The following is a 6463-nucleotide window of genomic DNA, read 5'->3' on the forward strand; positions in this document are numbered from 1 at the left end:
ATATTTACCAAATCCAATTGATTCCCACCATATTAATAACACATAAAATAGTTTAATAAGCCTACATGGCACCACGAAATCCTAGGTTGCTTAGCGAAATTTTTTCGGGGCCTTACACCGTTAGCTTTAGATGATCAGGCTTTGGACAACAGATTTGTGAGCTCAGATATTTTGGAGCCTAGCCAGGTTCTTTCTTGCGTGATTTCTTGGCATTCTTTATTTGAGTACATCAAGGTGCATCAGTATGATGATCCCATTTGTTTGTCCTTAAGGACACGGTGCAGCGCAGTGATGTCAAGGATGTGACTATTTGTAATGATGGGGTGTTGAGGATGCATGGCCGGATCTGTGTTCCGAATGTGGATGGATTGCATGAGCTGACACTTGATGAGGACCATAGTTCGTGGTATTCCATTCATCCGGGTTCCATGAAGATGTACCAGGACTTGAGGCAACACTATTGGTGGAGAAGAATGAAGAAAAATATTCTAGAGTATGTCGCTCAGTGTTTGAACTGTCAGCAAGTGAAGTACGAGTATTAGGGAACGGGTGGTTTGCTTCTGAGACTTGATATTCTAGAGTGGAAGTGGGAACGTATCACCATGGATTTTGAATTTGGACTTCCACGGACCTTGAAGAGGTTTGATGCTATGTGGTTATTATGGATAGACTGACCAAATCTTCACACTTTATTCCAGTCATGACTACATACTCTCCAGAGTAGCTGGCATGGATTTATATTCGGGAGATTGATCGCCTTCATGGTGTGCCGGTGTCTATTATCTTGGATCAACGTATACAGTTCATATTGTATTTTTGGAGATCCGTGCAGTAAGATTTGGGCACACAGGTCGAGCTGAGTACGACATTTGATCCCCAGAAGGACGGATAGTCCGAGTGCACTATTCAGATATTAGAGTACCTGTTACGTGCATGTGTTATTGATTTCAGGGGTTCATGGGATTTGTTTCCATTACTAACAGAGTTCTCCTACAATAATAACTATCAGTCAAGCATCTAGATGGCTCCCTATGAGGCCTTATATGGGAGGCCATGTCGTGCTTCGATTGGATGGTATGAGCCTAGGGAGACTAGGTTGTTGGGAACTGATTTGGTTCGAGATGCTTCAGAGAAGGTGAAGTTGATTCAGGATCGGCTTCGTACAGTGCATTCCAGGCAGAATAGTTATGCTAATTGGAGGGCTCGTGATGTGGCATTCATGGTGGGTGAGAGGGTTCTGCTTAGAGTTTCACCCATAAAGGGTGTGATGAGGTTTGGGAAGAAGGGAAAGTTGAGTCATGGGTATATTGGTCCTTTTGAGATCCTTGAGAGAGTGGGTGGTGTGGCCTGCAAACTTGCATTGCCACCCAGCTTATCAGGAGTCCACCCGGTATTTCATATTTCCATTCTCCAGAAGTACTATGGTGATCCGTCTCATGTATTAGATTTCAACTCAATCCAGTTGGACAAGGATTTGACCTATGTTGAGGAGCTGGTGACTATATTAGACAGGTGGGTCTGGAAGTTGAGGTCGAAGAACATTGCTTCACTGAAGGTTCAATGGAGAGGTCAACCAGTCATCGAGGAGGTGACTTAGGAGACCGAGAATGATATGCGTAGCCATTATCCTTATCTTTTTTGCACTTCAGGTATGTCTATACTCATTCGAGGATGAATATTTGTTTAAGAGGGGGAGAATGTAATGACCCGACTAATCATTTTGCGTATTTGGGACTCGTTTACCCATTTGAATTTTCCCGAATATGTATTTATGGTTATATGACTTGCGTGGATGGTTGGTTTCATTTCGGGGAAGTTTAAGGATGATTTGAATCCTTTGGTTCTTGGTTTAGAAGTTTAAGTTGGAAATATTAACCGAGGTTTGACTTTTATGAAAACGACCCTGGAATGGTGTTTTGATGGTTCCAATAGGTTTGTATAGTGATTTTGGACTTAGGTGTATACCCGTAATTGCATTCGGAGGTTCCTAGATTGATTTGGCTTATTTTGTCGAAAGTTGGCAATTTGAAGATTTAGAAATATCCTAGGTTTGTCTGTAGGTTGACATTATGGCTATTGGATTCGGATTTTGGTGTCAGGACTTGGAATAGGTCTGTTTTTGTCATTTGGAACTTGTCTGCAAATTTGGTGTCATTCCAAGTTGGTTTGATAGGAATCAGATGCTTGGTTGTGTTTCTAGCGATTCTTGAGTTCGTTATAATTTTTCTCAATGTTTTGGTGTCCAATTTATGGTTTCCGGATGTTATTTTGGTATTTTGATCGCTCGAGCGAGTTTTTATGATATTTTTAGACTTGTGTAGCTGTTTGGTATGGAGTCTCGAGGGCTCGAATGAGCTTCAGATGTTTTTCAGATTGGTTTTTGGCTTGTTTCTCAGCAGTTGGTGTGTTGGTGCTGCAGTTATCCCAAATGAGGTCACTAGTTCTCATCTAGGTCACCACTTTCGCAAAAAATTTATTGCATTTGAGAAGGTGTTAGTGGGCTGGTCAGCCTCGCAAATGCGATGGGGACCTGGGCTAGGGCGTCTCGCATTTGCGATCATTTAGCTGCTTTTGCGAAGGGGTTGACTTTGCAAATGCGAAGTCAGTGTTTGCATTTGTGACTTCGGTGGGATCTGCATGTGTTTTCTATGGGTTTTCCATATTTGTGAACCCCAGATCATATTTGCGAGATCTGCAGCTAAACAAAATAATGGGATTTCGGGACATAGCTTCATTTATCACACATTAGAAACCCTAGACTTTGTGGGAGACGATTTGGAGGAGAGATTTGCATATACAAATATTGGATAAGTGATTTTGATCCAATTTCAATTCTATTACATGGTTATTTAAGAGATTTAACATCTAATCCATGGAATTTGAAGAGAATTTTTGGGAAATATTGAATATGTTTTGAAAAAAAAAAGAAATTGAGATTTGAGAGTTGAATTGGACTCGGATTTGAAAACAAAACACATATAAGGACTCGTGGGGTTATGGGTAGTCGAAATCTACCCTTGGACTTGGGTTTTTACCGAGCGGGCCTGGGTTGACTTTTGCGGACTTATGTAAACATCTTAACTTTAATTATCAGAAATGGTTTCTCTTGCATTGTTTGATGATATTTTTGGTTAGATCTGAACCGTGCGGAGGCAAATTTTATAGGAAAAGCTATTTTTTGGTGTTGATTTTTTCTTAATTGAAGTAAGTTTTTGCCTAATTTTGTGTGGGGGGGGGGGGAACTACCCTGTAGGATTTGGTCTAATTGCATTATTTGAATTATGTGAAAGACATGCACATGAGGTGATGTCATGACCCAAAATCCACCTAGTTGTGATGGCACCTAAACCAACTCGCTAGGTAAGCCAAACAACAGTCAATACAATTCTAATTAATAAAATAAAAGGGGTCAATAAATGATATAACTGAATTTTCGTACAATATCTCAAAGACTAGTAGTATAGTTCATGAGCCACTAAGACTTAGATTTACAAAATTGATATGAAATAAATACAATATCTGTTTGGAATTTACATAAATAGAATTCAAATCTAAAGCCACCAGGGGCAAGTGGTAGTTATATCCAAAACGTAGTTCCGTCTCCAATGCCAGCTCCCATCATTCACAATTTCTCAGCTCCCAAGATCTACACACAAGGTGCAAAAATATAGTATGAGTAGAACCGAGCTCATGTACTCAACAAGTATCATAACTAACCTCGGCAATGTATTAGAAGCAAGAATTATAAATGATACGCTCTATCACATGTACAACTCACAATTCAAACAAGTACAAAATAGTATATGACCAAATCATGAAATCACAGATAAGACCACCTTGGTGCACACAATTACTCAAATACTCTGATCAGTCAACAATCTAGCATACAAGGAAGATATGCAAATAAATCAGATAATCAACCAAGGAAATTGCAAGTAAAGATTAAATGCAATAACCAAATATCAATACCTTGGGGCGTGCACCTATCCAAATAGAAATAACATCACGGCTCTATGGCCCACATCAGAATCTCAGTAACCGAACCAAACTAATAACCAGCACTTTTAGAGCTCACATCAACCAGAAACCTGTTGGTCTCTCACAATCCGTATGTACACCATCTAGAGAGAAACATGAGAGGGTGGCCCTAGGGGGTGGATCTATATCCAAAAAGTCAACCCGGGCCCTCACCTCGGAACCCAACAAAACTCACAAATTTTAACAATCCATTCGAACACAAGTTCAACCATACTAATTTCACTCATATCCGACTCCGAATTGATGTTCAAAACCCAAGTATTCATTTTAAAAAAGTTTAGACAAAAACCCACAATTTCTCTTTTAGAATCATCAACCAAATGCCAAAATCGAAGATGGGATCATGGAATATAATCAAAGTTGAGTCAAAAACACTTATCCCAATCCATGTGGAGAAAATCCCCTCAAAATCGCCCAAATTCGAGCTCTATAACTCAAAATGTGATAAAATAAACTCAAGGTCGAAAATAGAGTACTTATATACACTGCCCAGCCAAACCCTTTGCGATCGCGAAGAACAAAGATAAACTCAGCCAAATATACGTTTCGCATTAGTGACACTACCCTCGTGAACGCAATGAACACAGGTACCACAACTACGCAAATGTGCCCACGACCTCACGAATGCAAAGGTAGAAGTCCCCGGCTCCCCGCTGAAATACGATCGTGAACCATCTCCTGCGAACACAACGAACAAAACTCTTAAACCTTTGTGAATGCGCTCTTAATCTCGCGAACGCGATAAATAAACAGCAAGCAACTCCCAAAACACTACGTGATCGCAACCTCCCCTGCACGATCGCGAAGAAGACCTGAAGCACTAGAACCAGCAGAAAACCAGCACGGCCAAAAAGAGACGAAGTTGTACGGAACCACCCCGAAACTCACCCGAGCCCCTGGGGACCCCGTCCGAACATACCAAAAAGTTCCAACACATAGAACGGACCTACTTGAGGCCTCAAATCATGCATAATAACATCAAAATGATGAATCGCCTTTTGAATTTTCAACTTCAAAAACTCGTGCTGAACCACATCAAATCAACTCGGAATAACCTCAACTATTGCACACAAGTTCCAAATGACATAACGAACCTATTCTAATTCTTAGAACAACAATCTAAACCCAATAGCATCAAAGTCAACGTCTGGTCAAGCTTATGAACTTTCCAAACCTTAAAATTGCCAACTTTTGCTAATTGGTGCCAAACCCTTCTAGAAACATCCAAATGCAAATTCAGCCATCCCAAGTCCAAAATCACCATTCGAACCTAACAGAACCATCAAAACTCAGATCCGAGGACATATACACAAAAGTCTAACTCGGTCAACTTTTCAAGTTTAAAACCTTCTATTTAAGATTCATTCTTACAAATCAATCCCGAAACACCCGAAAACCAAAATCAACGATATATGCAAGTCATAATTTACCATATAGAGCTACTAATGATCTCAAACCACCAAAATGAATGCAAAAGCTCAAAATGACCGCTCAGGTCGTTACAGGTGAAGAGTGTGTGTAGGGGCTTATTTGTAGTAATTGACCAGTTTAGACTCTTAGGTTAGTGATATGCATTGAATTGAAGTTGTTGTTTCATTTATATCATTAATTGTTAAGTTATTATTCCATTTAATAGTGTTATTATTGGAAATTCTTGTACATATTATTGTTAAGCCGTGGGCTATGTAACTTTTGTCACGACCCAAACTGATGGGCTGCGACGGGTGCCCGAGTCCTACCTGTCAAACACCCCTAAGCATGTGTCTTAGATATAAACCTGAATAACATCTACTGAATTACGAGAATAATGTACATGAAGGAAATCTACCCAAAAAGGCATACATACATATACGTGCAACATACGTATGGCGAGCCGACAAGGCTGCTATAGACAACTATACATCTCAAAACTGGAAGCCGGCAAGGCCACATACTATCCAACTATACATACTGTCTACAGACCACTAATAGAAATATAACTGTACAAAGACGGGACTGAGCCAACACATCATACCCATATATATATATATATATATATATATATATATATATATATATATATATATATATATATATATATATATATATATACACACACAAATGTATCGTACCAAAATCAAAAGCAGCTCTGGATCAAGTGGAGCACACCAACTCTCGCTGATCAAGGATCCTAAGAATGGGGACCGTCAGCTTGCCTACCTGCACATGCGGGCATGAAACGCAGGCCCCGTGAAATAGGGCGTCAGTCCAAAAAATGTACTGAGTATGTAAGGCATGAAAATCTGTACGTAAAAGGCATAGATGAAACATAGAATCAAGAAACACATCTTTAAATTTGAATAACTTTGTAAATTTTAAAACGTTTATAATGTCGTGCACGTGCGTATAAATGTCGTGTCATGCATAGGTATGGGTGTACTTAATA

This window comes from Nicotiana tabacum, chromosome 18 (assembly GCF_000715075.1).
Source record: "Nicotiana tabacum cultivar K326 chromosome 18, ASM71507v2, whole genome shotgun sequence".
NCBI classification, from domain to species: domain Eukaryota; kingdom Viridiplantae; phylum Streptophyta; class Magnoliopsida; order Solanales; family Solanaceae; genus Nicotiana; species Nicotiana tabacum.